Here is a 23639-nt window from a genome sequence, read left to right as displayed (position 1 = left end):
CTTGAGCAGCGCTTGGCTGCGAGGGCCGCTTGAGGCTCCGCGGAGCTTTAATTTAAATTGAAATTGAAGCCAACAATCTCCATCTCTACTTTCCAACATAAACACAAAATCTTACCAAGAATGTTTGGTTTAGTTTCTCGTATAAATATTTTAGTGCACCTGAAATAAAACCAAGCAGCTTACAGGAAACTTGTACTGAGAAATAGGAGCGTGTTTACAGTCAATAATTCCTTAATACTGATTTTAAAAAGCTACTAGTTCCACTGGCTGCTATTTTACATATAACAAAACATTCCCCATGTTTTCAGCTAAATAATCTTCCAGAAAATATTGTACTTTTTTTTTTAAAGAAAATTATTTTAAGAAATTATTGACCTAAAAAAGTTACTGTATCTTGCTGAAAAGTTGCTTGTAAGTTAGTTTTGTCTTATTTCAAAGTATAATAAAATATTTTTTCTAGAAACAAAACAAAATATGTGATATGTAAAAGTTCAGCTTGTTTTAAGTGAATAATTCCTTAGTATTGATGAAAGATTAAGATTGTTTCACTGAACCTAAAGAGGAAGAATCTGGAGTCATTTCAGCTGATCAGGCTGAAATAACGGACTTAGACCTGAACCTTCAGAGACACATAAAGACAGTTACAAAGTCAGTCTTCTATTAGCCTGAATAAATGAATGAATTTTCTGGGACGCCCAGGCAGCCATCTTAAATGTTTATCAGTAAATCCTCTTTCTGTCTGTTGAAAGAGTTTAGATATGTTGTGTCTTTAAGGTTATTTTCTGATGTTTTTCCAGCTTGGTGTTAAAATACATCTTAAATTTGCAGAAGGAAGTCACCTTTTCATCTCTAATCTTCCATAAATCTGATGATAACAGCAACACTTTGAACAATAAGCTAGTTAGTGTGTTCAGTAGACTCAGCAACATATTCCATTGTGTTAGCACTTTGCTCTAAGGCTGATGCAAACTGTGGGAAATGCATGTTGTAACAAAAAAGCCCTGTTGGCCTCTCCTGGTTCCTGATAAGAGAACACAGCATGAATGTTCCCAGAAGGAACGGTGAAACAAAGAGGACAAGGTCATTCTCCACACGCTGTCCTTCTCACCATAAATCACTGAAAGTGCCAGACAAATGTTTGCAATCAAAGCGTCGTCATTATGGCGGCGGGTCTGCCGGGACGAAACGGATCCCGCAGATGAGACACTCACAGAGTTTTACTGGTTACACAAATTTAACAGATGAGTTTTCTATCAGCTTAGCAGGAAAGCTGAGCCTCCAGAGGGAAATAAATAAGTCTGGAGTTTTTTGTTTTTAGATTTTTACCTCTGAACTTCTTATCAGAGCCTAAGTAAAAATGGCTGATTTCACCAAAATAAAACATTTAGTTGAGTTAACGTTTTATCAGCTGCATTGAAACAACACAAGCTCATAGTAGCAACATGATGGAGCAGCTCTCGTACTTTAGTTCTGATTTGACTTTTAATCATAACTTTTGGTAGTTTGTCCAGCTGGAAATATTTCTGCTCTCACTTTGTTCACTGCAAAAACACAAAATCTTACCAAGGCTTCTAGTGCAAATGTCATATTATACTTGGAATAGGACAAAGTAAACTTTCAAGTAAGTTTTCAGCAAGATACAAGAGCTTTTTTAAGCTAAGTCCTTAAAATTGATGGAAAAAGTTTTAATTCCACTGTCAGGTTATTTCACTCCTAACATGGGAAAAATGTCTTGTTATACGTGAAATAATCTGCCAGTAGAACCAATAGTTTATCCATCAATTTTAAGAAGTTATTGATTTAAAATAAGCTCCTGTATCTTGCCGAAAACTTAATTGAAGTCTAGAAACTAGAAGCTACATCAAAAATACTTGGCGAGAGTTTGTTTTTGCAGAGTTTTCATTTGGACAGTGATTATGATGTGTTACCGTGGTAACAAGGTGTTGCATTTACGACCGGGAGCAGTTAATTATCGCCTCAAAAGCCGAACTTTGACCCTCAAATCCTAGAGGAGTTGAGGAGAAGAGAGAAGGAGGAAGTTTGAAGCATCTCTTCCATCCATCATAAAGGCTCGTATCCCCTACTCCAGCATCTTTCTAACCATTCAGCCAGACAGAGATCTAAAGAGGAGCGGCAAAAACAAAGGAGCTGGATTAGCAGCACTAGCTAGCAACTGATCCATGTTGATGTGAAATATTCTTTTTGTTGGCTTCATTTTGAGATGCTAGCAAATCATGACAGTCTTCAGTCAGAGGGATTTTCAGATTGGTTGCAAGATTGACTGCTGCAAGAAATACTTAAGTTGAATTAAACAAGCCAGACTCTGTTTGTTAAATAAGTGGATTTTATTAAAAAATATTATATTTATTGAAAATATTCAAATTACTGTTAATTTTCACAATTTTTTTTACTAGATTGTGTTCAGATATAACATAAAATCCTAATGAAATGTGTTGAAGTTTGATTTTCCCGTGACAAAATGTGAAAAAGGGTCAAATAGCGTGAATACTTTTGCATGGTGGTTTGTGTGAGTTCATGTCATGTAGCAGCAGCAATGATCCCCAGTTTCTATAAAACTGTGAGAACACATGATAAGGTCACCAAACAAGAGGTCATGATGTGAAACCAGTGGGCCAGGAAATTATCCACAGCGACTGTGAAAGAAAAACTCGACCCGGTTTATAAACACAACCTTATTCCTCTGTGCCATTTCATTTCTGCTGCGGTTCGGACCTGAATATAATGAGACTATTTAAAAAGCCGAGCATCATTTGGAAGATGAAGAGCGGCAGAGAACCGGAGGATCTAATGACATCCTGTGAAATCTATAACAACTTACTGGGGAATTTGTAGATGGAAAGAAAGGAAAGTAGTAAAAGTCTGCCAACAAACATAAATATTTAGATTAATCTCAGAAATTTTCTAGTAAAAATAAGAAATCAAACTGATTGAAAAGTCAACAATTTTATAGAAAAAATAATATTTTAGAATAATCTCAGAATAAAAAAATGGAGAATTTCTGAGTTTGAAAAGTCAAAAATTTGCCAGAATTTTTTTTAGATTAATCTCAGAATTTTCAAAAAAAAAAAAAAAAACACACAACAAATTTTCTGAGCTTGAAAAGCTAAAACATTTGCTAAAAAAAGAAACTCTGAAATTGATCTCAGACGTTTACTAGAAAAACTTGGACATTTCTGAACTTGAAATGTGAATTTTTTTAATTTTCAGTCTTGGAAATTTGCAAGTTTCGTCTAAATATTTCTGAGATGAACCTCAAACTTTCTGAAATTTAGAAAAAAAAAAAACCTCTGATATTCTTTGTAGAAAAAGTATAGAAATTTAAAAATTCAAACATTTCTGACTTTTTGGAAATTTTCAGAGTTTGAAAATATGATTTTTTTCCCCCCCAGCAAATTTTCAACTTTTGTATTTTTTCTAGAAAAAATTCTGATTTTATTAGTGGAAATGTCTAGTTTTTGCTGTCAGTGATGGCTGTTATACTCTGTCGTAAAAATCATTTGGAAAACTTTATTTACAGTTGAAACCAGATATTTTCTTACACTTAATAAAAAGACAAACACATTTCTTTCTCACTGTCTAATTTTAAATATTCTCATTATTTACTCAAAATGAATTTATAAAAGATAACGCATAACATTGAGCTTGTGCATAAAGTACACCAGTACATTTTGTGTATATATCACTTTGTACTTTATGCACAAGTACAGCTTGTGTATAAATTATACACAAGCTTTAGTTATGTATAATTTATGCTGTGTGCAATTTTAAAAAGAGAAATACCACAAAAAATCCAACTTTGAGTGATAAATGCTTGGATACAAATGATTTATTTAACCATCCAGAAATAACTTGAGTTGTCCCCTCAAACAGAAAATAATCACATTCAAAGATTAATGAATCAAGAAATTGCAGCTCCTATTATCTATTTTACAGTCGGTCTGAATTATTGCTGAATCGTTGACATCCTTTCTCTGAGAATAAAACGGATCCTCCCACATGATTTTTCCTTCCCAGTTTTCAACTGAAAGAAACGAGAAGATGACTCACCGCCTCTGAAAAAGGGGGAAAAGCTTTAAACAAACTTCCCTGAATGAAAAGTAACAGCAACTTTTCTTTCTCCTGAAGTTGTCTTGGGAACGAGTCGTGCACACACACACTTTCCACTTGACGTACATGAGACTAACACTTGACACGCACTTTACATAACAAGAAGAAATAAGGAAGGCGGCAGGAAAACCAACCAAAAGCTCACTAGTCTGGAAATTGTCACAGCGAATCAGTCGGATCGTCGAGCTGAAAGCACAATAGGCAATTTGAAGTTTATGGAGGAGGAGGAGCGGCCTTTGAAGCTTCTGAAGCCGACTTGTGAATGTAATTAGCAGGCACGCTCCGTCTCTGATAACTCAAACTGTGTCGAGGAGAAACTCCCACTTCAGCCTCATTCAGTGGCTTTGTTTCACCTGAAACGGTAGCAGGTGGCTGATGCTTCATGATGTAAAAGTCGGGGAAGAGGAGAGCTGCAGAAGTGTGCCAGCTTTGATCTCAGCCCTCATCCCATTTCTACTGAGGCTGACCTGATTTCTGAGATCTGTGCAAAGAAAATGTGTTGTGATCACTCAGTTAAACGAGCAAAGAAAAAGAGGAAACTGACTAGATGCAGGGTGTATTAACACCAGGCCTCTTTGATTCGCTTTAATTAAACTCTAGTTGAAAGTTTGGCTCGTTTGGAGGATGTGAATGAGCATCTACGGCTGTTTTCCCACATGATAGTCCGGTGGATTCAATTTGAACCAGGACAGAATTTAAACATTGGTTACATTTTACTTTTCAGAAACCTGTTCCCCTCCTCGCCTGTGGGGGCACTGCACCAAGAACCACTGAAGGAAACGACACAAAAAACTCTGAAGAAGACACTGAGAGCAGCTTCCGTCTTCACAAAATGTGAAAACAATGGAGTGGCGTCAGACTTTAGTGGTTGTAGGATTTCTCTTTATCAAAACACCATGAACCATTTCTCTCACTAGCGCTAGGCTGGTGTTTGTTTTGGTTGTATTTACCCAGAATTCCTTTCACTGTAGCCCACTTCCTGCTTTTGGAGCATTCTTCAGTCTGCTTGGCGTTCACATAAGTAGTTGAATTGCACCAGAGTTTGCTTCAACTGAACCGAGACTGAGGCTTGTAGGTGGACCAGAGTTCACACATAACAGCCTTGGCACAATAATTTATTTAAATTTAGAAAAACAACAGCCAACAGTATTTTTACTATCTGTATAAATCTATTGGTACAGCTAACTGTGGATTCATTTAAGAAATGAAAAGTTCTGACCGGTGTTGCCCTCTGATTGGTGGTGTTATAAAAAAAATGACCTAAAACCTGCGACAACGCTAAAAAACCTTTCACTCGAGAATTAATTCCTTTATCCCCTGACAAGTCTCCATTAGTTAAGCCATTTATTTCAGTTATTTAAGCTAAAACTTCCTGTCACCACAAGAACACAGATTGGATAAAAAATAATCATCAGATGAACTTTAACAGTCACTGACTGAGACATGAAGTCAGAAGTTTGTATTCTGTCTGCTGATTCAGCCTTCAGTGATCGGGGAGAAGCAGTCTATCCTCCAAACGCCAATTAAGTCGTTGATGGTCAGATCATTGACATGCTGTGCTGATGACTGACAGGCTCTGCATGTTCCCTCCTTAATTAATTGCCAGCAGCGCGGCCACACGTGGATACGGAAGAAGATTAGGGCCAACAAGAAAAACAGATTACATTAAATTCCGACTTTAAACTCAGAATCCTAACTCTGAGTGAATCTATGTCAAAATTCAAATCAATAACCAAACATTCAGAGGTGTATGTCAATTATGTTGTTTGTATGAAAATAATCAAGTTTCTTATTTCTTGTATGATTTGTAAACCTGCACTTTATCCTGTCCCAAATTTATTTGGTAAATTTGCTTTCTTAAAACTAGATTAGCTTGATGGGGCATAAACAACGTAAACAATTCTGTTTCTGAGAAAAAACATCTAAATTCTGAGATTGAAATCTGTATTCCGAAAAATTTAAGAATTCTGAGAACAAAGTTAGAATTTAGAAAAAGTAAAAATTCTAAAAAAAAGAGTCAAAATTGAGTTTTGTTAGAATTCTGAAAAAACGTCAGAAAAAAATATTCTGATATTAAACTCCAAATTCTGAAAAATAATCAGAATTCAGAGGGAAAAAAGTCAGAATGCAGCGATTAAGTCAAAAGTCAAACAGAATTTTGAGAAAAAAATTTCAGAATTCTGAAACAGTCAAAATTCCAGAAGAAGTCAAAAATCGAGGTTAGTCAGAATCCTGAAAAAATGTCAAAATTCTGAGAAAAAAACTGATTTCTGAGATAAAAAGTCAGAATTCTGAGATTTAAGTCCAAATTCTGAAACGTCATAATTCCGGAAAAATTTTAATTTTGAGAAAAAGTCAGAATTCTGAAAAAAGCAGGAATTTGTATAAAATGTCAGAATTCTGAGAAAAAAATGTCAGATTTTTTTAAGTAGCACTAATCCGTTTCCGTACATGTAGGGTTTGATCACGGTAATTTTTTTTTGCAGGATAAATAAAAAAAAATTGATAAAGAAGGACAGAGAGAAACTTGAAAATGACCCCAAGAATCAACTTGTTGGTTCCTGTAAATCAATTTGTCTCTGAATGATTCAGAAAAAACATGTCTGTGAGGTGGAGGCGATAAATCTTTCTAACAAACAGTGTGACGTTCTCTGAAGCAGGTTCCCCAGAGCTGCTGCCGCATTTAGGCACCAAAAGTCAACATTAGCATTTCAGAGGCTTATCTATTTTCATTAACTCACTCTTGGAGAAGATTTCCCAAAGTGTCCTGCAGCCTGAAGCAATATCAGACATTTATCGACTCCTGGGAAGGGATGCCATATTTGAAGCTTGATGCATGAGAAATTTAAATCCATTATCCTCCTTAATTAAAGCTAATATTTCAAGGAGTGCTTACGTTGCTGCGATATACTCGGTGAACTCAGGTAGCCTCTAAAACATTAAAGCACATCGATTTTTACTCACCAGTCCCTGCATGTGTTGTTGCTAGTTTCTTATTAAGCATAATTGCTTCTGTTTTTAATTACTTTTCAATCACAACATGTAATTCTATTGTTTAATGTGATGGTGGTGAAATGGAGCAAATCCAAACCTCCTGCAGGAACACTCAGAGCAACACAACGCCGACTGTTATAGTCTTAATCTCCTTGGAGGGATTTCACAATTATAATAATTTTCATACCAAGACTTATTCTTTTTGATATTAAAAGTTAATTTAAAGAGCAACGGAGTGAAAATGCATAACAGAAACTTTTAATATTTCAAATTAAATTAGATTTGCCAATAAAACAAAAAGATAATTTAGCTTCTTATGCTGCAACATTACAGGAAATAAACTATTAAACAGAACTGAGATGTTTTTTAAGCTTTACTTATAATTTAATCTGTTTGATTTTTTTAAGTTTCATTCTTTGTTAGTGTTTCTGACTCCTGGTTCTAGTATTTGAATTATCACACCTGCTGTTTGTCACTTTACTGTTGAGGTAAACACTACCTCAGTTTTGCTTAAAATATATTATTTTCTTACACTAACAGGTTATGAATAAAGCATTTACACCTTTGCACTGAAGAGATTGTAATCAGCCAGAGGAATGTATTTTTACGTTTTTTAACAAACTACATTACATCAATTATGACTGTAATTTAACACCTTGAAATTGGGCCTCTGTCTCTTTAAGAAGCTCCTGCTCTTTCTGAAGCTCCGCCTTCAGGAAGTCATCCCAACATGTCTCCTCCACTGAGCAGCAGCTCCTTATAATGAGCTCAGCAGTTCATTATAAGGTGTTTGCTAATTGCTGCTGGCTAGTCTGAAGGAGCTGAGTGGGGGAGGAGCTTCGTCTTGAAGACGGGGCTTGGCCCATCTAGCTGAATGGTTGCCAAGGAGATTAAAGGATTTCTGAAACATGCATGAAATAATCAAATCAGCTCTCCAGGAATGTTGTTGGTGAGGGAATAGCATTAGAAAATTATGTAAATCTAAAAAAAAACAATAAATAAAAATAATAATTTAAAAAAATCGATTTTAAATAATACTGAACCTTTAATTTCACTTGTTTTTATCTACAAATTAAAAGAAGAAAATATTTCAGTGAATGACATATATAAGGGTCCGGTTTTGGAGTGAGCTACCTTTTTGATTTGGATGCACCTGAATCAGAGCTGAAACTAGGTCATTATTCATGGCTGTTTTCAGATGGAAACCTTAAATTTGAGCAGCGAGACCCGCTCTGAAGCATGCAGTTCCTCAACGCCCCATGGACATTTCTTCCTTTTCCATCCAGCCTGCCAGCCTCCGGAGCGCAGCGGTGCAGCAGGGGTCCAGGCTGCCCGCCGGAGCCGCTCTCAGCTCCGCCCGCTTCCTGTCTCCGTCCGCAGACGCGTTTTAGCGCATTAAACCCGGCGGCACAAACAGGAGGAGTGGAAGCAGTGGGAGGGCTCTCTGCTGTGTTGTTGTGATTTTTTCTCCCCTATCCTCTCCTTGTGGGTGGAAAACACTGGTGAGGAGCCACGCCGCCCACTAAACAAGCCCAAACGCGCACCAACTGGTTCCCAACCCGGAGCGGAGCCCCGACACACGGCCGGCTGGACGGACCAGAGGACGGTGAGTGCTCATGTGTTCACATTTTATCCGGAATCTCAACAAACAAGTTGTCTCTGCGTCGTTTTGCACCCAACGTGACATTTAGTGGTTTTGTCTGCAGACTTTTGCATGTGCATCCTGTTTATTTGCTGCCACGCAGCGCGGTGGTTACACTCCAGATATTAAGATGCGTTGGGACGCAGTTTTAATCTCTTTGTTTCGCTGCTTTCAGGCTCCTCATAACCTCAGGTCCTCTGACCATGTTTCCACCCTGATTGTGGCTCTGATAAGCTTCATCTCTCTTCCGCCACTTTGCAGACGCCTTCCCCTTTTAAAACAATCAGCTTTTTGTTGTAAAATTGATTTAGATTGGTTATTTCTAATACGTTTATGCCACAGGGAATATCTGCGATGCTTATCTTAAGATATAAAAGCTTATTTAATGTGAAATCGGCTCATATCTTGGTTTCTGGATCTTTTTCCTGATATCTCTTTGGCCCCTTTAACAGCTGCCGGACCCCATCCAATATTTAAGACACTTTAATTCTCAGTCAGAGTAATAGGCTGCAGGATTAGTGTGTTCTGATGAGTTTGAGCCCATTTCGGTCCTTGTTCTACAAGCTGTAAACCTTTACTGCTTGGTGAGCACTTTCCCTCTTCCCTGGGTTTTCTTTGTGTCCCTCTGTGGAGGCGACAGTCAGCAGGTTGCTCTCTGTCAGATGGAGCAGTTGCTCGGTTGTTTGGACAAGATGTGCTGTTTGAAGATTCAGGTTAGTGGTGCAAAAAGTGCGGATGCGCTATATGCGACGAATAAGGGCGCCATGCTAGAGGGGGCGCCACAATATGTCAGAATAATTAGTTCTAGTTGGCATTTTATGTATTTGTTCAATCCAGATAAAGAATTTAGCTTTTGATTTCCTACCAATGTCTCTTTATCCCTTCAGCAGTGGGAATATTATACTTACCTCTTAGACTTTTATTCCTATTTTCATAATTTTGTCTCAAATTTCAAGCTTTGCACAACCACAGAATTTGAAGCTAAAGCTATTTTTTTCTGCAAAATAGTTCAAATTTAATCAGGTTAGTTGGAGAGCGTCTTCAACAAGATTTTCTAAGTATTGTTACAGATTCTCCTATTGAATTTTAGTTTAGACTTTGACTAGGACATCTAACAGATGAATATAATTTGATATGAACCATCTGTTGTATCTCTAGTTGCATGTTTAGGGTGGGTGTGTTGCTGGAAGGTGAACCTCCACCCCAATTTCAAGTCTTCTGCAGCCTTAAGGTTGATTCATACGAGGCTGGTTTAGTTTACTTTAACTGAACTCCAGTCTGTTTGTGGAGCTGTGAACTCTGGTCAGCCTACAACTCTAGGTCTCGGTTTGGTTGTAGTGAGCTCCGATGTGGTTTGAATGCATTTGTGAACGCCACCCGGACTGGCAGCTGCTTCAAAAGCAGGAAGTGGACTACAGTGCAGGGCATTCTGGGTAAATACAGGAAATGGCTTGTGGTTTTTTACCAAACACAAAAAGAGAAATCCTCCAACCACTAAAATCTAGCTCTACTCCATTTTTGTTTGCATTTTAAGAAGGAAATTGTGCTCAGTGTCTTCTTCAGAGGTTTTCATGTTTCCTTCAGCGGTTCTTGGTGCAGCGCCCCCACAGGCGAGGAGGGGAACAGGTTTTTCAAAGGGTGTTTTTGATTTGACTCAGTGCAGTGAGAAAACAAACTGCAGCTTCTGAAAATGTAACAAATGTTACAACTTGGGTCCCAAATCAAACTGAGTCTGCTTGGCTACCAGGTGGAAAAAAATATTCTTACAGGATATTTTCTCTTACCTCCATGTGGGTTTAGTGTATAATAAAGTGGCTGCTTTAGTTTTATATGCAGCCTGCAAACTTTCATTCTGGTCTCGTCTGAGCAGAGGACGCTCTTTTATTTGTTTGCTATGGCAAATCTTCAGTCAGAATTTCATCTGCATTGTGACTGAGGTTAATTTACAAACTTGTGAACTCTAGTTACTAAATAGGTCATTTTAACCATTTTACCTTGTTTTTTCATGGAACAAGTGGTGATAAGACAATAAATTTAGTAGTTTCCAGTGAAAAGTATGAAAAAGTCTTAAGGATCTAAAAATGTCTGTAGCGATGAATCATGATTAATCAATAATTGTCAACTAATTTAGTAATCCATTAATCGTTAGCTGGACTTTACAGACTAAAAAATCAATTTTTCTGAAAGAACAACCCATTCAGACCAGTAAGTAATCCAAAACTGTACAAAAAATATTAACATTTTGGACTTAAGATGAAAAAAATCCCATTAAAAAGTAGTTTTAGCTTCACATTTTTCAAATTCAGTTAAAAAAAAAATCACCTATTAAGCACCTTTTGCTGTCCAATTATTAATCAGTTAATCAAAAAAATATTCAACAGTATCGTATATTGATTTTAGGAGGATTTTTTAGCTGCATCATTTGCTATCAAGCATTCACTGAAGGAATGGTGTTACTGCATTTTTGCAACAAAATGTTTCTTTTCTTACTTAAAAAATAATTGATTTACTTATTTAGTTGCATCTTTTAATTTATGTCTAATACCTCATAAAAAATGAGTGGTTAAATGAAAACCAGCAGAATGTGCCCATTTTTGTCTGATTAATTGATTAATCGTCAGAATAATTGATTAATTGTTAGTCATAAGGTGTTTTTGTAAAGAAATGCAACATTTGAGCTCCAACATCAGGCTGATAAAGAAGCTGTTGTACTGAATTTACTTTTAAAGTCTTTTGCTGTTTGGCTCTTTGTTGCTCTCAGTTGGACCTAATGGATTCCACTTCACATCAACACCATTTACCTGCTTCAGTACTCTGTAATCGGTGATCAATAATCTATAGGAGAAATCTGCTGCTACAGAGTCTTTGTTTCCAAATTAACTTCCTAATTTTCCTTAACATCATGATTCTGCTAGAAAACACAAGCAACTTGCAGTAGATTTGGATGTAGATTTTTGCAAACCTCATCCAGGCTCTTCCTTTATTTTCACGTCGGTCTCCGAAACGCTCCTGATTATGCAGATCTACGGGATTCTGAACCCTCAGGAGGAATATGTCTCTTAATATCGCCCACACTTAAAGGTATTTGCTTTATCTCACTGCTGCCTGACTTGTGTGAGGAGCCAGAGGATGTAAAGACAAACATTGCTTTTAAATTTTATTAAGGAGCCGAGCTGAAGATGCATTTGCTGCTTTAAATCTAAGGTTAACCTGTCTTGGCATCTTACCCACCTGTGTTTCTGTTTTTGTTTGTTTTCTGTCTCTGTTGGATAATGAGGAAGATTCAGTTTTACTGTGGTAGAAAAAAACAAGATTTTAGCTTCTGAAATTGTATTACACTGAAAAATATATAACTGTTTAATCAGATTAATTGTGATTAATCGATTATTCAAATAATCGTCAACTAATTTAGCAAACGATTAATAGTTAACCAAGGTGTTCAGACTCAAATAAGGTTATTTATTAAACAAACAACACATTCAGAGCAGCAGGTAAGCCAAAAATGTACAAAAATACTTTTTGTAAATAAAATAAAAGTTCTTTCTTTGTATGTGAATCTGTTCACATTTAACAGGATGAATAAAAAATAAGCAGAATGATGCAATTTTTTACTCTGATTCATCGATTACTCTGACGATTAATTGATTAACAATTAGAATAATCAATTACTAAAATAATCGTCAGCTGCAGCTCTTTTATTGTTTATTTATTTTATTTTAAGCCTATTTACAATCCATTTGAAGTTTAATGTAACGTTATGAAAATGGTTAGCCTGTAATGCTAACGAAACGGGATGCATCAGTACAATCCACACAGAAATGACAACAGGCATGTCAGCAAAAGTTTTTATTTAATGCTCAGGCTGTCCGTCCACATGGATGTGGCGTCTTGGAAGACCAGAAATTATACGTATTAATTGCCATTGTAGATAAAAATCAGGAGTAAATTTCCATTTAAAAAACTCAGAAATGTTGAGATTAATCTTAGAAATTTTCTAGCAAAGACTAAAAATGTCTAAGATCCAAAAGTTTAACATTTTTGAGGAAAAAAATCTCAGAAAAGTTGTAGAAAAAAAAAAAAATTTGAGCTCGTAAAGAAAACATTTTCAACTTTTGGAGAATTTCTGAGTTTCAAAATATTTTTATTTATTTATTTATTTATTTATTTATTTATTTATTTACTTACTTATTTACTTTTAGAGCTCAGTGATTTCCAAATTGTTTCTGGAAAATTTCTGACAATCTAAAAATTATTGCTTCCTGTTTTTGTCACTGTTGACTGTGTGCTGTGTTTATTTGACTTTGTATTTTCGTGTTTTTATGATTTAATGCATTTTGAACTGCCTTGTTGCTGAAATGTGCTACACAAATACACTTGATTGATTGATTGATTGATTGATTGATTGATTGGCCCTAATACGCCATCGTATGAAACACAACCTGACTCATTAATTCTTTATTTTGTATTTGTTTTAGCCACCATGTCATTTTAAATTACCACTACATCGTTGTTGTCTGGAAGTGCTACAGCGCCACCACTTGGCGTGGTGGACCTTCTACACCATTTGAGTGCATTTTTAGTTAAAACTGTGTTTCTGTGTGAACAAAAGCTGCAGGAAGGTTTTTTTATGTCTGATTTCCAGTTGAATTTGTCAGGATTTAGTTTCTGCCCTCTGCTGCTTGTTGCATTAACCTTTCTGGGTCTTCAGTTCGCTCCTCCTTGCTCGCCATACATCATTTCCTGCTTTATTTTCTCCCTGTTTTACAGAAGTCTTCCTCCTTGTCCTCCTCCTCAGTCTCCTTCATTAATTTCTCCTCTCCCAGGATGCTGGCAGGTCCACTTCCACCTTCCTCTGGTGATTCATTTGCATCTCGGCTCCACACGGCTGCCCAAGTGTTTTCTGGGAGTCAGGTGGCTAATTGGTTCCCATCTGTTGGGAGAAAACGGCCTTTACGGTTTCTTGGGTGATTTCTGTCAAGAGTTTTTAGCATATTGATTGAGTTTGTTTCCTCTCTACCGAGATTTAGTCCCATTTCTCCCTGGAGTGTTTATCTTTTTTCCTGTTTTAGTTAAAGGTATGAACATCCATCCATTTTCTTCCCTAGTGGGTCAGGAAAGGTTTGGACATTTCTTGGTTATTTCACAGCGTCTTAAGTTTCTCTTATCTAAGTTGTTGCTCGTGTGTTTTTATGGTTGTTTTGAGCTTACGAGAGCATAAAAGACTCGTACCTTCCCTCCGCTATGTTTAATAATTTCATAATCCTTATCTGTGCTGTGAGTTTCGCTCTGTGTGAAGATAAGGCTGAGAGAAGGAAGTTGTTTAGTCTCGCTCAAACCCAGCAGACCAAAACAGGAAGTGACAGGAAACCCTGAGTCGGTGCATGTGCAGCAGACAGCCAGTCAGAATGACTACAGACAAATCCTCATGACGGATGTTAAAGTCAATATTTACAGTGTTGACTCTTAGCTTTGCAGAACAACTCATGCTTGTTGAAAATTTTCATATTTTGCCTTGTCACAACATCAACTGTCAGTGTGTGCTGTCTGCTAGAGAGGTGGAGGATCGATTATTCTGACGATTAATCAATTAATCGGATTAAAAATTGGCCTTTTTAAAAACGATGTGAGAAATACCTTAAAGTTTGCTAATAAACAAATGATTAAATTCTGTATTTAAATAACTTTATTGCCAATAATGCGATCATGTTGCACTCGCTTAGTAAATCTGAACCAGGTGAAGCTTTAACTGCTTTGCAAGGAGATTTGGGTGAAACGTATTTACAGACAAAAGTGTTTTTATCTTAAATGCAAAATGTAAATGCTTTAAACTTCTCCCGCTGAGGTGAACATGTCCTGGCATCTGATCCACCCGTGTTTCTGAGGAAGATTCAGTATCACTGTGGTAGAAGAAAACAAGATTTTGACTTCAGAAATTGAAAAACATATTACTGTTTAATCAGATTAATCGCGATTAATTGATTGTTGACGTAATCGTCAACTAATTTAGCTACTGATTAATTGTTAACTGGATACACAGACTCAAAAAAAGGCAATCTTTTGAAAGACCAACATATTGAAAGCAGTAGTTAAGCCAAAACTCTACCAAAAATACAGACATTTTGTATTTAAAATAAAAATCCCATCTTTGTTTGTAAATCTGTTCTACCCATAAGGTGACAGTTTTAGCTTCACATGGTTCAAATCCTGTAAATGCAAAATGTATATTTTTCTAGAGTTTTGGCTTAACTACTACTGTTTTTTCTGTCTGTTAACGATTAATCGATTGCTAAATTAGTTGACGATTAATCGTTTCAGTCATATCTGCATGTAACTTTGCTCCCAACTATTCAACCATTCAGCTGCTTTTTAATAACTTTGGTTAAGAATTTTTTTTTTGCAGTTTTCCAGTTTTTTATGGAATAATTGTATTAACACTGGAACTAGACGATATTTTAAATATCCAGAATAAATAAACAAAACATCAGAAAAAACTAATAAAATGAATTATAAATGAAACTGTCCTGCATGGAAAAGGCAAGTTGAGACCAAAACACCAGACTGAAGAGTTTTATCATCCAGGTTTTGATTGGGAAAAGAAAATCGATAAATTAGACAGATAGAAACGATTGAATTTGTTTTAACTTATCATTCAATTAATCAATTAATTGCTTTATTGTTACGGACTGAACTGAAATGGACAAAATCAAACTGTAACAAACCTGACAAATGGAAAGAATTTATAATGTAAAACAAATAATAAAACATAGAATTAGACTGTCAATATCAGGACCGATACAGATATTGATATCGGATCGGTTCATCTCTGAATTCAAGACATTTGTGCTAGAAACTAGACTAAAACTACTTGGTAAGACTTTGTGTTTTTGCAGTGTAACGTCTTTGTTCAGCTTTACATTCCCAACTTCTCCCCTCTAACGGATTGTGAAAGCAAGGTAAATGATTTGCCTCCGACAATACGCCACGCATTAGCCCTCACCATTCGTCACTGTTTACAATCCACCCAGCAAGCGGAAAATAACGGCATCCATCATCAGCAGAGACGCTTCCCTCTAAACAACAGGGCCACCGGGAGCGACGGTGATGGATTCAGATTGGATCCTTTTCAGGAATTCCTCGTCACAGGTTCCCTGCGTTCATCAGAAACAGTCATTAAGGCCCGGTGGATGCGGCTCTGCATACTTAGGATTACAGAGGCTGGATGGAGAGCCGGGAGCAGGAATGAGAAAACAGCAGCAACAAATCCCCGTATGAAGACGCTGGAGCTGCCTTTCAGAGGCTGTTGGGTGCATTTCTACAGGAAGTGTCTCCGTTTTTGAGAGTTTTTTTCTGCCACTATAAACCTCGTCTTTACCTCATTGTTCCACGTTTCTGGCTCTCCCTCATGGGAAATTAAATTTATCCAAGTAATGCAGCGCTGAGTTTCAGTCTCTCTGTGGATCACAGAACGTCAGCTGGACAGCACAAATATTTCACTTTTTTTGCAAATAAAAACCTGAAAAGTGTGGTGTGCATTTGAGTGAATACTCGCCTTTCACTGCAGTTTTAACTGGCAGACGTTCAGTGATTTTTAAACTTACTTGTTTTTCTTTGCAAAAACAAAATATTACCAGGTATTTTTGTTTAGTTTCTAGTGCAAATATCTTCATACTCTTGAAATAAGACAAAACTAACTTACAAGTAACTTTTCAGAAAGATATAGGAGCTTGTTTTAAGTCAATAATTTCTTAATATTGATACAAAAAATGCTAGTTCAACTGCCAGATTATTTCACTTACAACAATAAATTTCCCCATGTTATAAGTGAAATAATCTGCCAGTTTAAATCATTATTTATTTGAAACAAGCAAACATCTTGCTAAAAAATTACTTGTAAGTTAGTTTTGTTTTATTTCAAGTGTAATATCTAGCAATGTGACAATAAAACAGCTTAAATTTTAGCACATGCTGAGTTATTGTTTTTTAAAATCATTTTTTTTTCTGTTTGGTTGATGAAATCACTGAATCCTTCATTAGAAGACGATTCTGTTTGCAGTTACCATGGAGCGATTTAATAAGGCATTCATAAACGTTTCCCAAAATGTCTGAGCGAAGGCGGCGCTTCCAGAGTCACAGTCTAATGATCCGGGGATGATTGACGATCGGTCTGAAGGTGTGTGTCGCTAAGCAGCGGGATCAGCTGATGATCCATGGGATTTATATCTGAGCCAGGTGTGAACGCTGATTGATGTTTGGTATTTCAGACTGCGTTAGAAAGCCTGTGAAGGTCTTCATCATACAACATGGCCCTGCAGTCGTTCACTTGGCTTCTTGACCTTTAATGGACTGCAAACGCTCACCACTTAGCTTCGCTTTACAGGTCTGAGCAAATTCTGACCATCTGCTTCATGGTTTAGACAAAAGTTCATCTTCCTCGTCATGTCACAGTTTGATCGGGCATCAACTAGACACCTGACCTACTTATCTTTTATTCCAACATCTGGAGCTGTCTGCCTCGCCTCAGCGGCGCACACAGGCCTTCATTATTTATCACGACTTCCCACAGTCGGTTACAGCTGCTCTTCATGAACTCATCAGAGAAAATGACTGCCGCAGCAGCACATCACGGCTTTTATGGAAGCAAACACAAACACTTTTTCATAATCGTTTGATCCGCAACGTATGATGGCATATTAGGGCCGCTGTAACCGGAAAACAAAAAGATGGGGTAAATTTCCATCAAAAATAATCATACATTGAAATTAATCCCAGAAATGTTCAGGAAAAACTCTGACATTTCAGAGTTTGAAAAATCGGAAATTTCCAAGAAGAAAAAAAAAACCCTCAAGTTTTGAGATTAATATTAGTAATTTTCTAGAAAAAAACATGGAAATTTCTGAGAACAAAGTTGAAAATTTGCAAAAAAGAAAAAAAATCCTATATTTAAGGTCTCGTCTCCTTAAATGATAAATCATTTAAATGATAAATCATTTAAGGAGATAAATTTCCTGAATTTGTTTAAGAATTTTTTTTTCTACAAAAAACCCCTCATTTTCTAGAATAGAAAAAAATTAGGAAATTTCTCATTTCAAAAAGTTGAAAATTTGCAAGAAAAAAACTTGTATAATTTCAGATTAATCTTGGAAATTTCCTCAAAAAACAAAAAAAACCTGGAGATTTCAAATTCACCTTCCGAGAATTTTTGACATTTGAAATTCATTAATTTCCATGTTTTCGCAAGAAAATTTCTGAGATCTTATAATTAAATATAATTTTCTCGTAAGTCTTTGACATCTTTTCAAACAGACATTTCTGTTTTTTTTTTTTTTTTTTTGTTTTTTTAACAAATTTTTGACGCAACGACCTCCGAAATTTCCATGTTTCTTTTTGAATTTTTTTAGATTAATATCAAAATTTCTGAGTGAAAAGATTGGAAGTGGGTTTTGGGGAACAATAATTAAATTTGGGTCGCATTTCCCTACTGTAGCCCAAGTTACATAATCTGACCCGTAACCAGCAGATCGGATCATTTTGTCAAACGGCTCTGGAGTTTCATTGTTGTCTGTCTTGATGCTAGCTGGCGGCTCTGGAGCTCTCCATTATCATCTCACTATATTAAAAACTTTACTCCTAACCATGTTTTCACTGGAAAAACTCTCTATGGTTAAACTTTAGAAAACTGGCTAAAAATACAGCCTTGCACATATGGTTTTATTTGATAGATATTACTAATTCTTCCAAACCTGTTTGGCTGTTAGCCTGTGAATCCATTACAAAATTGATCCATTTATTTTCAGCAAAAATATGCAACTCCAAATCCCTGTAATGACCTCAGCATTGCAGCCTGATGACAACGGTGAACTGGAACAATCCCAGCTCTGTTAACAACAACAATGCCTCTTCTCCTCAAAACTGAACATTATGTCTCAGTAGGGAGCTTTGCATTAAATGGTGGTTATGTCACAGTGGAAAGAGTTGTGGAAATCATTGTTTATATTTCAGGATGACCTCAGCTTTTCTGGGAGGACGTTTTGTAGAAAAGTATGAGTCACAGCACACCTGCTGTCACTGCTGCTGCTTCATTTTCAGCGTTGGAGAGCAGGAACCCAGAGGGGTGTGGTGTGACAGAGGTGAGCCGCAGCGAGGTGGAAGTGAGGATGAGTAATCAGGAAAAGTTTAGACGAAGGGCAGATGAAAGGCAGACAAGCTCTTTGACTTTTATTTAAATTTATTTGAAGCACAGCATAAAATCTGAAAATCTGGATGTCAAGTTTTCTGATGTTTTTGAGATTGTCATCTTTGGAAATGTTATTTTTTGTACAGAATTCTCTAATTTTGCTTTTTACTTTTGTATTTTTGTTCAATGTGATCAATAAACCTCGTCTTTATTTTCTGTTTGAATATCAGTTATTTTTGTTTTGTATATGTTTTTTATTTGCTAAAGATATTTGGAATATTATGTTTTTGTGTATTTGGCTCACTAGCTTTGTTTAAAGATACTTAGCTTTGTTTCTATTTATATAGCTAGTTTTGTTGCTAGCTAGATTTCTAGCTTTGTTGCTAGCTGACTAGCTAAAAGTAATAGTTCAGATTATTCCACATATTACAAAATATTTTTTCCATGTTACGAGTGAAATGATCTGCCAGTGGATTGAGTATTTTTTCCTCAATATTTATTGACTTGAAACAAACTGAAAGATTACTTGTAAGTTAGTTTATCTTATTTCTAAGATATTTTCACTAGAAACTAGAACAAAAATAGTTTTTTGAAATCTGTTTTTAACTTTTCTTGTTTGGTATTTACATGTTTCTTGTACGTCTGTAAATCTGATGTACAAGGTACATCACGACAAAGCCACTTTTGCCCATTAGGGGTTAATTTTTTCTTCAAAAAAGCGTTGTGATTGGACGCTGGAAAAGACTATTGTTGTGCTAAAAGGAGTTAGCTTATCAGCAAAGCTATTCAAGCCTACAATAGCATCTCGGTGCTAAACATGTAGCATCAGCACATACAGTAATTTAGTAGGATTAAGTCTTAGAATTGAAAATGTTGCTTATTTGGTCAACATTGTCACAAAATGTGTGATTACTTATAGACACTATACTTATATTTATGTATATCAGTGCTGTTATTCTCCTCCCTTCTACTACTTGTCTTTTATTTCACCACTTCATATTTCCAGCCGTGTCTTTGTGAGCTTCGTCCATTTGCACCATAATAAAGACGTAGTGTCTCTGGATTTACCGCCGCTCAGCGCTGCCAGTGATTCTGTCCCCCGCTGTCAGATTTATACACTTGGCATTCGTTCCACAGATCATTGCTGGACATAAAACAAGTGATGGGTAGCGAGGATGTAAGAGGAGAAGGTGCTAAGATGAATAATTTTTCCTTTTTCTTTTTCATTTTCATCCGGAACATGATTGCTGCATGTATAGCAGATTTAAAAAGCAGTTTTCCTAACAGGGATCCTTCAGTTGTGTGTCTTTCTCGGCACTGAAGAGGTTTTTCTGACTTTGCCTTTGTTGTTTTTGCTCTACTTGGTATTTGGTCTGAATCAGCACCAACAGGATGACAAACTGGGCCGTGCTGCGTCCCCTTCTGCTACATTAGGCGCCTCAGTGGCTGTGGATTTCCATGGAGGCCGGCGCTGTCTCGCCAAGCACCTTGCTGGCGGGGAGGTTGACGGCAGCATGTGGCACCAGTTGACCCCTTTGAGATGCTTTAATTAACCCACACACAAAGAGAAACACACAGATTCAGCTACATGTGCAGAAAACCTTTAACGAGGACGCACTGAAAAACTGAGCCGATATCTGATATTATTTTACTGAGTGTTGTAGGGCTGAGCAACAAATCGATTTCATAGTTTTCATAGTTCAGAGTGATGTCAGCGCGCCAAGGGCGGCCATTTATTTGGCAAGCTTGTTTTACAGCTTCTGTTTATCACACGTTGAATTCAGGTATAGTTCTAGGACAAAATATAATAGTCAGGCTCAGATTTCATTTTTTAATTGTGAAAATGAATTCAGAATTACGGAAGAGGATCAGTGTCACTAAAAAAACATAATTCAGACTTTTTATTTCAAAATAAATCAAAATTAATTTTAATTTATTTGATTAAAGTTGAATTTAATAATTGACTTTTTCTCAGGATTTTGACTCTCTGAATCCAGATTTTTTTTCTCATAATTAACTTTATTCTCAGAATTTTGATTTTCTCAGAATTCTCACTTTTTTCTCAGAATTCTGATTTTTTTTTTACAGAAATTTTATTCTCAGAATTTTGAGAAAAAAGTCAAAATTCTTTATTTTTTTTACCCTAACTCTTTCCCATGCATAAAGAGATAATATCAGGAGAATGAATTAGTAATTTTCAGATAATTTAACATAAAAAATTTAAGATTTTTTTTAGTTAAACTGACTTTTTTCTTGTAATTTTAAGGCGTTCTTTTCATTTTTCTCTTGATTGAAGTGAACCAACACCTAACCAGATGAAAGTGCAGCTAATATTGTCATCCATCAACATTTCCATCTGTTTTCCAGACGTCACCGTTTGCTGTTTATCTTCGGTATTTGATGTCTCGCTCCTCCTCGTTCCTCTTTGCAGCTTTTCTCAACCCCCCGTTTGTTTGAAGGACTTTTCAGCTGTTTGCTGAGCTCTCATGACTGCATGCAGAGCATAATCCTCAGATCTGGATCTGAAGCACATTTCACATCCACATCAAACCCGGTTGTCTAAGTTAAAGCGCTAAACTTCTCATTGATGTCTCATAAACTCCATCCTGTCCGTCTCTCTGGGTGTTCCTCCACTTCCTCGTTCGTCTTTGTCTTAATGGGACAGCTGATTGTTTTCCTCCTTGTGAGCATGTTTCCACACAATTTGAATTAATTGGATTGTAAATTGATCCCACTTTGGAGCTCAGATCCTGGAAGCCGGAGCATCGGCTGCATACAGCAGTTTAATCTGAATGCTAAATGTTATTAAAAGCCTCCTCTGCTTCCTCCGTGTAGGACAGTGTGTACCTGGTAATGAGAAAAGAGCCCCACGGGCCTGTTGCACTCATTGTGCGCCAGCATGGTATAATTCAGTAATTAATTGCCTTAGTGCCTGGATGGCGCTGTAATGGTTGGGAGATAAATAACACGACCTGCTGGTTCTGGTCCATACGAGGATTTCCGAACCTAAAAGGAAAGAAGCGTCAGGCTGTAATGTTTTTATAATGAGAAGAAAAGCTGCAGGCCAGTGATGCACAAATTCAGTTTGAAATAAATCACTGTCTGAATTTAAGTTCAAAGATTATTTGAGTTATTGATCAGTTTTTTGTTTTGCCTGAAGTCATTTCATGCAAACTGGAGAGAAAATCCGGAAAAGAAGAATTGGTAAACACACATATGACGACTCGGCGAAAAATTGGCAACATCTCAATTACAACTGAAACAATTAATCTGCTCAGTTATGATTAATCGGCTATTTATGTAACTGTAAACTACTTAATTAATCTTCAGAATAAGCAATTAAAGACTAAACCAACTTAAAAGTAACATTTTAGTAAGATATAGGAGTTTGTTTTAGGTCAATAATGTCTTAATATTGATAAAAAGTTTTAGTTCCACTGGCTGATCATTTCACTGATAAAATGGGAAAAATGTCTTATTATAAGTAGAAATGATCTGACAGTAGAACTAATACTTTTTCATCAATATTAAGACATTATTGACTTAAAACATTCTCATATTTCTTGCTATAAAGTTGCTTGTAAGTTAGTTGTCTTATTCCAAGTGTACTAAGATATTTACACCAAACTGAACCAAAGTATTTGGTCAGATTTTGTGTTTTTGCAGTGAAGTGGTCGTGAGTTTCCACCTTCCAATAAGTTGCCTGAGGAAAACAAACAAAGCCAGGAAAGTGAGTCATGACGCACCTACAGACCGGCTGAACAGCAAATAACTGTCTCTATTGGACCCAACACCGACCCGTCTTTGGTCATAACAGGATGTAACGATGGCCGACCCATTCAGGCCCAAACCTGGACCGTCTGAGCCAAGAACTATTGTTCTGCCTCCCAGGCTGATGGATGTCAGTAACTGTTTCTCATTTGCTCTTTATTGCGTGATGTGCTGCTTCTTTTAGCCTGCTTCGTGTTTTCAGACAGGTTCTGACAGGCACTGGGCTTTGGGTGCTGACACTGAATCAAAAACAGTTTTGAGTACTTTCTTGTACTCACTCAGGTTATCTTTGACTGACGTTAGGATTTTTATTATTTTTTTAAAGGGGATATATTATTCAAAATGTATATTTTGTACATTTTTGTACTTCCCTTTAGGTTTCTACTGTTTCTAAAAACAGCCCAAATGCTTTAAAAACTTTTTTTTTTGACAAAATGTCATGAGGTGTGGTTGGTGGTGGTGAGAATGAGCACAGGGACCCAGCTTGAGATGAAGATGATTAATTTAATGAAGAGAAAATCTCAAAAACAGTCTGGAGCGGAAACACAGAGGCTCAGCACCGGTAGCACCTGAATTCAACAAAGACTGACACGACGAGCTAAAGCCAACACAGGACTTCACAGTTCAACTGTGCCGGCAGACGAACTATCATTAGACAAGGACCCGACAAGAGACAAAGACAACAGGTGGACTTAAATACGCAGGAATGAGACACACCTGGGAAGCAATCAACAGGGAAGACAGGACAGGAACAGGACTAAACACAGAAAACCTCAAAAATAACTGCACAAAACACACAGATCACAACACAAAAAGTTAATGCTTTTTGGTGCCATTATCTAGTTACTTTTGCACCGTTACCTAGCAACACCAGCCAAGGACTGCCCCGTTACCTAGCAACCAGAGTCCCAGCACGTTTGGTCAGTTGGT

At 36.6% G+C, this 23639-nt stretch overlaps 1 protein-coding gene across 1 annotated transcript in view; it reads left to right on the top strand.

Moving 5' to 3' along the window:
* Window positions 1–8285: 8285 nt before the first annotated feature.
* The window catches only part of LOC106940492 (E3 ubiquitin-protein ligase RNF152-like), a 43432-nt gene continuing 28078 nt past the window's right edge, over window positions 8286–23639 (top strand). The window contains exon 1 of the mRNA XM_015023252.1: window positions 8286–8728. The gene's annotated coding sequence lies outside the window, so the exon portion shown is untranslated. The remainder of the gene's footprint in view (window positions 8729–23639) is intronic.

This window comes from Poecilia latipinna, unplaced genomic scaffold (genome assembly GCF_001443285.1).
Source record: "Poecilia latipinna isolate Pla-1442-1.1 unplaced genomic scaffold, P_latipinna-1.0 Scaffold3249, whole genome shotgun sequence".
Classification (NCBI taxonomy): domain Eukaryota; kingdom Metazoa; phylum Chordata; class Actinopteri; order Cyprinodontiformes; family Poeciliidae; genus Poecilia; species Poecilia latipinna.
This window is presented reverse-complemented; position numbering and strand designations above follow the sequence as displayed.